The 12489-nt window shown below is 39.9% G+C and overlaps 1 long non-coding RNA gene across 1 annotated transcript; it reads left to right on the top strand.

The window, feature by feature from the left end:
* The first annotated feature begins 994 nt into the window (after positions 1-994).
* LOC115491108 (uncharacterized) lies at positions 995-6868 on the top strand. Its single transcript, XR_005978210.2, has 2 exons — positions 995-1529; positions 6565-6868. It is a non-coding gene; the product is annotated as an uncharacterized lncRNA (long non-coding RNA).
* The last annotated feature ends 5621 nt before the right edge of the window (positions 6869-12489 follow it).

Raw genomic sequence — 12489 nt, 5'->3', positions numbered from 1 at the left:
GGTAAAAGCAGATAGCTGGCTGCTGGGCACATTTTGTATAAGCAAATACAGCAGAAAAGTCTGTCAACAGTTTGAGGATAGTTGAGAAGTGATTGCTGGAATTGAAGAGACAGTGACATATTCTGCATAGTGTTTTTGTATTTTTTTGTCAATCCATTGTCAGGTTCACTAGCTTTTATTGTCCAGTTGTTATCTTTAAGCTGTTATTGAATGCAATCTGTAAGTCAATTCAGAGCCAAAAGAGAAGGTAAAGCCACACAGAGCAAAAGTCTGAGGTGGTAGTAGCTGAGCATATCTGTCATGTTGCAAGTTCATTGAGACAAAGGGAACAAATAAGAACCTTCCTAGGAAAAAAATATAGCATTTTTAAATATAGTCATATCAAGAATGATCTACAATCATCCTGTATGGATACAATGTGAACTCTTGACACCATGATGGACAGAAGAACAGAAAATCACACATTCACAGGAAGCAACCTAAGGTACACCAATGATCCTGACATCTGTGTACCTAGTAAGGGAGCAACTTCTAGAGCACAACATGAGCAGTACTGTAGATGACATTCACCACAGATGTGTTTCAGGAGTTTTATTTCAGAGTAGCTCTGATCTGTTTGCACTACATGTCATTAGCAATGGGAATACTGTCAACAGGCTGCTAAGTGATGTTCTCAGCTTTAGTTTAACCATAAGAGAAATGATTTTTTGTGCCCTGAGACCAGTCAGTAATCTGAAACTCCATGTGTTGGAGTGATTAGGAAATTTCCTTAAAGGTACTCTCTTAACTAAACCAAACAAATAATATTACCTAGTGGAACTAGAAAGGAGCTCCTTCTGTGGCCAGAAGTTCACGCTGCTGCAAATGAGAACTAATGAGAATAATGAGAGCTGATGAGATGCACAACATTTCAGGAGACTGACGATCTCCTCACTGCTTTGGTTCCATGATAATGTAATTCTAGTGACAGATACTGACAAACCCAGAAATCATTCATCAGCATATGCTTAGTATGTAAAGCATATGCTAAATAAAAATAGATGCTATTTAACATGAATTTCATGTACTCTGATGCAAATTGCTTCTCAAAACACCCTTGTACCTGTATGGAAGTCCAGGTCAGAGATTATCAGTGATTCAGGAAGGGAAATTAGACACACTTGTTATTTGTGGAACAGGTGTTGAGGGCAGTAATTTCACTACAGTTACCACTGTCTGTGCTAGAGCTCTAACTTTTCCAAAAACTGAAAACCATTTGGTGTGTTAGAAATGCAGCAAAGGGGAAGGCGGAGCCATGAGCAGAACAATCAGCATGGCTGGGACCCATGGTTAGTCTGCACATGACATGCCTTTTCCATTGGACATGCTTTTTCCACCTCTGTGACCAGCGCAAGACTCAGTCATCCTTCAGCTGTAGCTCCATCCAGACCAGCTGAGCAGGTATTGCACATTCCTCAGCACACACGGGGAGCTTGCTCAAAACCAGGATGTTTTGGGCTTTTTTCAGCATTCCGAATGAAACAATGAAGGTAATTATATCTTTGCTTTTTAAAATGATACTGAATTAGTATCTAATTACAAGAAGTACCTGGAGGGTTTCCTGTGGTTGTTGGTTTTGTTGGGGTTTTTTTGTGGTTTTTTTTTTTTTGTCCTTCAACAGTCTTTCAGCACAGCACCATTGTTACAATATTTCCCTGAGGGATCAGCCTTGGAATCCCAGTTCTGGCAAGGGTCCCACAGGCTCTAACAAGTGCTCAGCTTGAGTCTGTGTAACTGATTGAGCCCTTGGTGGATAATTAATATGGAAAAGGGGAATATATTGCATCTAATGGTCTTTTTGCTGAAAAAAAAAAAAATTGCTCCTGTTTCTTAAAGCTGTTCCATCTGCATTAAATTCACCTGAGAAGCTGTTTGTGTGTCAAACATTTCACATGATGTTCTTTAAATGATTACAAATGATAATACATGGTATTTCGGTATGTAATGTTACTAAAAAGTATGAAAACTCATACGGAAATGCTTCATCGCATGAAAATAATTTTGTTTCTGATTCTAGTGATCTGAGTTTTCATTTTGCTTAAGTCAAGCAAAAATCTTTTTAAAACACCCACATAACAAGGACTCTCCTCCTTCCCTTTACATTTGTACTCCCTAGACTGGCCAACATCAGTAAGACTGTCTTTAAAAACCTACAGGCGTGAATGACTTCATTCTGAGTTCCACCTATTTCCCAAATATCTGACAGCTGATGATGGATTTGTCACCAGTAGCAGATGATAGGGCACAAGAATTTCAGCAACTGGTCCAACAAATCACAGGATTACAGACTCATTTAAGTTAGAAAAGACCTCTGAGATCACAGAGTCCAAAAAACAATGAAGTCGTGCATCAAATTTGATCTGACAACTCATCACTTCTGCAGGTGATTCTTCCACAGAAAATAAATTTATCTCTTTTTCACTAGTTCATAGGTTTCAGAAGAGATATCTTTCAACACTTTATCTTATCTGATATTAATGGCTCTCATGCCAGGAAATCCAAAACTTCTTTTTTTTATTTTAACCTGAAAGGTACATCCCCAGAAAAGGCCACTGAAATAATCTGTTGTCAATACCTAATAACATACAGCCCTGTCACACTGTCAAACAGGAAGAGTCTTACTTTTGACCTAGAAGTTTAGTTAACTGGTCTGTCAGGAGAGGCATCAGGAAAGAAGGCTCCAGCTCCTGAATGGCTCCTTCTGCCTCTGCCCCAGGGCAGGCTGCTCTGCCCGACCCAGGCTGCTGCAGAGCCAGCAAGGGCACCTGGAGACTCGCTCCTGGCTGGAACCTGGACAAGGGCATCAGATGCAGTGAGGCATTTTGAGGTCTTCCAATGGGACATACAGACTGCTGCATTTTTTCTTTTGTTGCTGAAACCTAGTCTCTTGGCTGGAAAAGTTTTGATGCAACATCTAGTTTCAAAGCTCAGGATTTTTGTCCTTTCTCATTGAAAAATATGACCACAGAAATAGCATAGCATTGCTTCAGCATGCACTAGGGTTAAAAATCTTTTATCTTATTTGTTTGCTATTTTGCTAACGGATGGAAAAATCTCAATACTGTTGACCAGTGACTTCATATCATGAACTATACACACCCATTTTTCTTTCTGGAGTCCAGAAAGAAAGTACCAAAGAAAAAATATTGACTGACAATATGGGGTTAGATGTTCTGTGTCCAAGAGAATTAAACAGTCTTGAACATTTTATCGTAGATTTTTAGGAGTCTGCACCAAAAAACGACAAAGACAGCAGACATGGATGATAAGAAACTGTAGATATCAGAGGTCAACCTCTGATAATATGTTTAAACCAGTTAAACATTGTGAAAGGCCAAGTTGAAATTCCAAGAATATAACTCCGACATTGAATTATTTCCATCTTAAAAATAATGGGACATCTTTGCTTCTAACTACATACAAATGCAGGAGTGCAATTTATAAAAAATATTATATGTCAGTTAGCATTGCATAAATCACAACCATCTCACTTCAGTCAGTTTTAAACCACAAAACCCCCTAAGTCTATTTTGAAATATAATACCTTGAACTGAGCCAAGCTTATTGCTAATGCATTTATTAATAATCCTGTCTCCCTGCATATTTGGGAACGTTCAGTGCCTCAGTGTTCCAGCTGGGTTGCTTCACATTGACTAGAAATATGTCAGATTGTATAGTCTGTGATTGGATACAAACCTTTCACATGCATGTTTTCATTTGAACCCAGATAAGGTTCACCCTTTTACAAAAACAAAATGGATGTGATTAGGTACTATATATTTCTAATTGCTCACCTTGGCTTAGTATTCACTGGGAGCAACTGAAGTGTCACATTAATTTTTGCAGCTGCCTTTGCAACCTTCTACCTGCTTAGTGTATAACTCTTAGGTGCACTTTTGAATGTCCAGAAGCAAACAAATTAACAAAACCCAAAACAAGCAAACAAACAAAAATTGCAGCTGGCAGCAGAAACTCAGAGAGATTTTGTACTTCCCAAGTCAGAGGTGGCTCAGTTCAAATACATGTGTGACACTGAAGTCAGAAGACCTTCCTAACAGAAAAGCTATACACACAAATGTCAAGTATGTGCTAATTCTGCTGTGACTCAGATCAGAGTGGCTCTCCTCCATATACTTTAGCCTGACAGCACTTGCCAGTTCAGTTTCCTAATGAACCCCTTTATTCAGGGTGGGCGTGCGACAGTTGCAGAATGTGGCATGTTATTTTAGATTCTGGACAGATGTGCACAGACCTTCTAAGAGGCCTTCTCCTCCTCACTTCAGTCTGGGTACATTTGCGTTGCATTTGTCTCCATTCTTCTAGTTTTTTTCCTATGCTAAAAATCTGCTACACTTCTTAGCTAACACCCTCTGCTCACCCTTACTTTTTGGGCCTCAGGCTGTGGCTCTAGATGCGTCAAGAAAATCATCATGCTCGGTGCTCTTTGCTGTTCCTTGTTGGTGTCAGCAGACTAAGCAGAAGAAAGAGAAAATTAAGGAAGACACAAATCAGTTGCTGGTGTGCCTCTGGGACAAAATCATCAGAGATGGACAGGAATAAGGTATCACACCAAGTGCTCTCAAATCCTTTCTTGGGCAGGAGCAGAGAGATGGGTAGAAAGCCTAGTTCAGATGATGCTCTGGGGATGGTAAAGCCATGCACTACAGTCCTTGCAGTTGTACTTGCTGCTCTGGCTGCCCAGCCCAGGCAGGCAAATTCCTTGCTGGCAGAATTTGCTGGCTTTGCTCAGTCTCACAGCCGCGCTGTGACCCCGGGTTGCCAGCAGAGTAGACTTAGGCACTGCTGGCTCATGTAGCTCTGCATCTGAAGGGCTCTTCATCATTAGTCTTGGGCAAGCAAATACTGCAAAAGGAGCACTGTAAGAGCAGCACATTTCTTGGCTGGGTAGAGCTGACTGAACTGCCTCTTGGGCCCTTTGTCTGTGAGTAGAAGATATTGATTCAGTCTGTGCCAGTTAAGCTAGACCTGTGCTGAAGGCATCTTTCCTCTTTCCCCATTGTGTAACCAACATTTCGTGAGCATCAGTAGGTATGAATCAATGTGATGTGCCATGCTCAAGACAAAATACAAACTTAAAATTCAAAATACAAATAGCCTAATCCAGGAAAGAGATTCCTGCAATGCTATAGGATCCACAGCTCTTCTATGACGTCTTCCTTGTTTTAATGCTGCATAGCTCTAAAATTTTCCTCTGTCTGAATTAGCTTCTTAGCAGGCCCAGTCCTGGATTCCATCCCAATTTTGTTTAGCAGCCAAAACTCTTACTTCTGTTGATGGCTGTTCTCTTTCAGAGAGGACAATATGTTGGACCTTACTGCTTTTACTCCAGTCAAGCACCGTTGATGTTACAAAAGGCTCCCTCAGATCTTTGCTCACACAACTCTTCTGACACTGGGAATTTTTACTTTTAAGCCTTTAGAAAAAACATTCAGCTAATCTTCTGGGCTCTGGTTCAGGAAAGAAACCTCCTAATGTTAAACATATGCCTTGGAATTGTAATTTAAGGCAAGGGATCTGAAATGCATGTTTCTACTAAAGGCTGCAATTAAATGCTGCATTCTGGATTTGGGATGTCCAGGGACAAACAATAGGTACTTTTTAGATTTCCATTAACTTTACATCACCTACCATTTGCAGCAGCTTATGTCCAAACACAAGAGCACACATATAGTGGAAGTTAAGCTGTGCTTATGCATGAAGGAAAGCAGTGTTGACTGAAAGGTAGCCAAAGTTATGGCCACACCTTGCAGTTTACAGAGAGGTTAATAGATTTTGGGCCTTAGTTCCTTAAGATCTTTAGTATTCTTTCAGGAGACCTAGGTCCTTTCAACATTCACTGCATTTAAGGGCATTCACTGCTTTGCAGGATTAGTTCCAGCTACACCATTTTGAAAAAACATCTTTGATACTTGGTGATGATATGTGAAGTTTGTAGCATCATTTTTTACTATTTTTATTCATGCATAGAGCACAACCATCTCAAGCACATTCATATGTCTAGAACACATGAAAACACATATTCTGGATTAAGAAAATTTTCCAGTTATTTCTAAAGCTTTGAGGACAGAGCTTTAGAACACATTTTTGGGCTGTGTCTGCAAATTAGTAATGAGGGCAATGTTTGCTGTGTATCTGTAGCAGTGGGCACATACGTTAGAGAGCTGGAGGGGTCAAGTCACTAGCTGGTATCACCTTTCTCAAAGACAGGAGAGGTTTCCCAGGTCCTTTAACTGGAGGCATTTGTCACACGATATCTCCGATGGTCTTCTAAGTGTCAGCTGTAACATAACACTTTTCAACTAAGACAATACATTGGCTTAAATTTAGCAGGAAAAGGACACCTGGCTCTATACCTGGTCTGATAAGTAATAAACGAAACACTACCAAGAGGCGGGGGGGAAATTAAAATAATTGAGGTCAGAAAATAATTTTAAAACTCCACGCCTCTGCCCCTGCCCCCCTTCCCTATTTGGGGCTTATTTTTTTTCCCCGTTTCCTCATCAGGTGTGCTGATGGAAACCGTGGGTACGAAGCTCCGATAATTGTCCCGGATTCCTGAGCCCTCCGTCCTTCAGCGGGGCCAATAATGAAGACAGAGGAGAGAGAGGCCGTGATGTGCCTGCCTGCCTGGAATGCAGCCGGAGCTGAAAGCTGACACCAGCTCGCTGGAAAAGGACTTGCGAGCAAAGGCTGTCTCCAAGACAACAGAGTATTTTCCCTGTGATGCATTTACACAGTGGGGTTAAAGTTCTATGAAAGCAACAGCTGTTGTAAAAACATTGTATTAAATATGCTTAGAACTGTAAAACGCGTGCTCCTCATGTTGCACTTTGCTCAAGACAAATGTGGAAACCTGTGGTATGTCTGAGGGAGAGTTTCTGCTCTCTCAGAGGCTGTTTTATAAATGTCATGCTCCATTTTCAACCTTTTCCTGCTGAGATAGCTTCTTCTTCAGACCATTTTTCTCTAAAGTTGACTTTCAAGTTAAAAGCTAATGACTAAAGCATGACTGGGTCTACTCCTTGTTTTGCCCTTTTAAATTATGCCTTTTTCTTGAAAACTTAGCTTCCACTATATGTGTGCTCTTATGTTTGAACATAAGCTTCGATGCAAATGAAGCTTGCTTATCCTGGTGCCACCTATACACGTGGCATAGCTATCATTTGCAGTTCAAACTCATCAACACTAATATTTTTCCATCACGACACAGCAATCTCCTGCAATGCTCTCCTGTTACTGACTTTGCTAAGCTCTGGGGAGAAACTTTCCACATGTAAAGCAGATGAAATATTACCAACTTCAAAAATCAGAGGTTGGCAAAACAACTGACTGCTTCAGAGCTATTCTCTCCTGTTATTTTGCAATTCTTAGAGGATCTTTAAACAGTTATATAGCAGGGCTGTAGGATGTCAGTTCCTGTCTTTAAATCCTTGCTGTACTTATAGAAAGGTAGATTTAGGAGACAGATATACTACGGCCTGGGCTTATTTACGATTTTCTGTTTCTGTTTCACTGCATCGGGTCCTCTGCCCTGGATTATGTCTTTTCACTAGAGATTTTGTTTCTTTTTTTTTTTCCTGACAAAAAATGGTTTTACTCCTTTTCCAGAGATACTCAAAATAATATTTAGTGAATTTTCAAGCCTATTGGGTCTGAGCCCATTCAGGCAATGTGAACCTGCCCATCCCTAGTAATAATACTAATAGGAAATTATTCTTCCACCCAAATCAAGTTTCAACATCTGCAGATAGCTTGTCCTAATACACTTGGCAATGATGCCAAGAAAAGCTTCTCCATCCTTCACCTAGCAGCTGCCGTCATCACAACAGTCCAGCTGCAATTGAGATGGCGAAACATTTCTGCAAAGCTGTTTGAGTTTGTTTCAGGAATCCCAGGAAAGAGAGCATGAGAGGAAGGTGTTTGCATATGTGGACTTAAAAGTATGCCCATGAGGAGAGCAGGAAAATATTGCAAATCCCACTCTTCCCCACCTCTTAAAACATATTCAACCAATTAAAATAATCAATGTGAAGATTTATTTTGACCATATGAATGTATGTGTGGGAAAAACATGATTTTAAATATGTTGTGTTTTGGAAAAGAACATTCAAACACATTCCTGAACACATACATAGACAGAGAGAGATCTCAATATCTGGGCTTGATTTACTTCCATGTACTTGAAGGTACAAACTTCACATAAATTCTACGTCTGTTGGAACCCAGCAAAACAGGAGTTGTGGGCTTTTACTGCTGCCAGGGTCCATGTCTATAGGATTATACTGTTGTCCCACTTCATGCTAGAGACTGGATCTTCACGTGTTGTTGAATTTCTGCCTGAAAACACAGGACCCATTCATTTTCAGTAGGAAAAGCATGCTTAAGGTGCTTTAAGAGTTTTGAGAATCTCAGCCTAAATAATTTTAACTGATCAGAAGAGAAAAGGTTATCTTACTTGAGACAGCCAAAACGACTGATTTCAGATGAGGCTTTGAATGTTCAGCACTCTTTTCACGTGACTTCTATAGGGGCAAAACCCCTGGGGTATTCAAGAAAATCCTGTCAATTATGGAAACTAAACATCCTCATGAGGAAGGGAGGTTTTCAAAATGCTCTTTCAAGAATTCAGCCAGAGGAATTGGGTGGGTTGAATATCTGTTCAGTACCAGCTGGTGTGTGGGAGCAACCTCTGAAGCAGCACAAATGACAACCGCTTGTCCACTTTGATTTGTGCTCATTACAGGTTTTAAGAATGGTTTCCCATCCACCTCTTCTTGATTCCTCTGTCCCTATGGAATATGTGGCCACTAAACTTGAAACATCTTCAAGTTTAATAACCAGATGGCACTGCAATACCCTCATTAGGCTGTAACCAGTGAAGATAATTTTATTTAGTTGAGATCCTTCCAAACATCAGGTTTCTTTCAAATTTCTTTTTCAATATTTTCTTGCAACTCCAGAGGTTGAGGGCCAGATTTTGAAATAGAGTCTGTGATTGGCAGTATCTCAATATGCGAGACAGAAGAAGAAGAATTTCTGTCTCCAGGGGGAGGCAAAGAATAGAAAACACTTATAATTAAGTGGTTGAAGTAACCCTGTACCTAAAACTCTCACTTCTGGGGAGAGCTATTAGCAATATCATTACAAAATTGTTCTTCAAGATGAAGGGTGTGATTTGTGTTGCTTTGCTTCTGGTCCTTGCAGAAGTCACCAGGGGACTCACAACTGGCTTACAACACATAGCAGTAAGTGTAGTTTAAAGCTTCACATTGTGTGAGTCTATCAGACAGGGGAGTAAGAGATACGGGGTTTGAAAAATACAGCTACAGAGACAATATATGCATTTAATTCAAAGGGAGGATTTTAAACAAGCGTATCTATAAAAATATGTGGCTGATTCCCAACAAAGCTAAAGCTTCAATTCCATGATGAACCTATTATCCCACTCTTGACCAGTACACAATTCTTGGTTCTATATCAGAAAAAGGACATTGTACTTTCCTTAAGCCCCAACCTATATGAAATCCTATTGTTACGGCATTCACCACAACAATAGCCCTTTTGAGCACTCAAAATGCCTGGCTGTCAATTAGGTTACTATAAGGAAGGAACAGGACATTGTTTACATCACAATGCAGCATCAATGAAGGTATATACATTAGCCAGATGAATGCATTCTGCTGTGTTTCAGTAAGCCCAGTGCAATCAATGCTGACAATGAATATCAAGCAGGTCTCTTGCGACAGACTGTGCAGGTATCAGACTGTGCACTGTATCTGGGTGCCCAGTAAAACTCAACAAGCGGAGTGCTCCACAAATTGGTAATGTTTTGGAGGACTTTGCTTCAGGGGAAAGCTGTAGGTGGGAGGAGGGGTTCAAAGATACCTAACAGCCTGGCACTGACCCATTGAAAATAAGGAAGCAGTTTCATACAGCCTAACCATTTGCCTTTGTTATTAGGAAATAAATCAGCCTTTGTTTTTTCTGGACAAAGTGAAGGAATGTCATTATGACTTATAAATTTTGTGGTTACAAAACAATCAGGAAATCTTCCCATTTTAATCTGAATAACTTTAATTGTTGGGAATTTAAACTTTAGTCTATTGAATGAAACAAATGCTTAAATAGAGCTCTTCATTGAAATTCTGTGTTTGAGCTAAAACCTGCATTAAAAAAAACCCAAAAAAACATAACAACCCCAAAACTAACAAACAACTGTGAGGCTGGTAAAAGACTGAACAAATCTTACAGTTGCACTATTTAATGCCTTTTGACTGACGCTGAGATGAAACCACAGCTGACAAAGTGGCAAATTAGTGTGGTTGGTAGTGCTTTATTTACGCTATTCCAAATGTATTAAGAGAGTTATTTCCATCTCAGGCCACTATACAGTTTCCCTAAGTCTGTATGGAGTCTCAGTCCTGAACATGGCAGTGCACCAGTAGTTAACACAGGAAGACAAAAACACTGAAGTCAAACAAATGTAGACTTCCTTGCTTTCTCAGGGAATAGCAGCAAACATACAGTGCTTGCTCCAAGTTATAAAAGTTTGCTCACAGAATTTGTTATGTCATTGAGGTCAACCTCTCTGACTTGATGTCAGCTAGGTCGAGCAAAGTCTAGCTGAAGAAATGGTAAAATTTTGGAGAAACAGATAGAAGTGTACTGATTTTGTGTATGACTAAAAGCAAATGCTCCACTTACAAAAATGTCCCATCACTAGGCAGAGGACCTGGCATCATTTATCTGGCAGTTAGAGCTGCAGGCTCAGAAATGAAATGTGAACAATCTCAGCACTCTGATAGCTATGATTTTATTGGCATTTTCATGGTGTAAGAACCTTACCACTGCTAGAATTTCCTTTTTCTAGCCTTTATCTCTGGCTAAGCTCCACCCCTCAGGATTTTCACACTGTCCCTTCTCAGAGATGACCTCTCTTCCACCTCTGACCTCTTTCAGAGTTTTCACCCTTGCTTTAACAATTGATTTATGATGTGCCTGTGAAAGGGTCAAGCCTACTTTTACGGTTTGCTTAAAATATTTCTTTTTTGGGTAGATACAGAAGTGGTGCTTAATAAGTGCTAAGTAAATAAACTAAAGATTGGAGACAGCTTCCCTTTTCTGCTAACTACTAGATGTCTCTAAAACTCTTTGTAACAAGTGTTTACCAAGTCTTCAAACAAATTAACTGATAACTGTAATAATTTTGTGCCTAATGAAATGTGTCAAGGGTTTAGGATTTCCAAAAAGAGTAATTTCAAATTAAGTTGTCTCACAGTTCAGTGAAAAGGCAATGCTAAAGATAATTCAAGGACTTGTATATGTAATGGACAGGAAGTCTATTTTTCTTTTAGTTTGACAGACTGATCTTCCACAGGAAAAAAAAAAAAAAGGTAAAAAAAGGTAAAAAGGCTACTAGGCACAAACTTTCATTGCCTCTAGCCTCCCTGTGACAAAACTCCTTTTAACCTCACTTCAGGTGGCGTCAGAACTGCAGGACCAATCAATCACCTCAAAGGCAGATTTTATTCCTCGCTTTCACTTATTCATTACTATTCTTTACATGCGCTGTAATTCATCCTGCAAATTTAGTTGTGTTTTTTTAATGTGGTCCTCATCATTCAATGTATCTAAAAATCAAAACTGCATATATTTAGATATAAAAAAACCTATCAGATACTTGTGATGGCATTTATGAAATTCTAAGTGCCGACTAGATGACTATCCCTCTTGTCACACATCATACCACACATGAAGCCATTTGAAAATATGAATAGTGTGTTTTGAGGCTCTCTGTGCCAAATTGAAGTGTGCATCAATGTTTTCTCTATAACCTTTCTCTATAACTGTGTCTCTGCAAGCCAGCTGGTACCAGGTGATATTTTTAGCAATGCTACAAAAGACATTCTCTTGGTTTCTTAAAAGATACTGATTGTTTTTTCCTAGACATTAAAAACTTGATTTACTCTCCGGACAATTTTAATAGGGAAAGAGACAGTGGTTTATCGCTGAATGTCTTTCATTTTCACATTTCCATGAAGTGCTACCAAAGTGAAAAAAGCTACCAAGTTAACACCTAGTATTCTGTTTGGTTTGACTAGCAAAACTCAGGCCAAATGTAGACGATATATCTCTCTGTGTAAGTAGAAATAATACTAAATTATTACACTGCGTCTCTGGTTTCAAAGCATAGTCATGTGCCAAGAGCTGGAAGGGGTAGACAGCAGGTGAAGAGCCTCCAGGCCTCACTCAGCCTTGTTGGCAGCGTGCTCGCTGCTAACCACTGGTCCAGAAAGAAAATGCCCATTTCAGTCTGTTTCATGCTTGCCCCCTTGCTGTAACCAGAAAAGAACGGGATGTAGCTTTATTCCCGCCCAGCCTATCTAGGAAGAGAACAGAAGGATCAGACAGAGCAGAACAGAGGGTTTG

Source organism: Taeniopygia guttata, chromosome Z (assembly GCF_048771995.1).
Source record: "Taeniopygia guttata chromosome Z, bTaeGut7.mat, whole genome shotgun sequence".
Taxonomy (NCBI): Eukaryota; Metazoa; Chordata; class Aves; order Passeriformes; family Estrildidae; genus Taeniopygia; species Taeniopygia guttata.
This window is presented reverse-complemented; position numbering and strand designations above follow the sequence as displayed.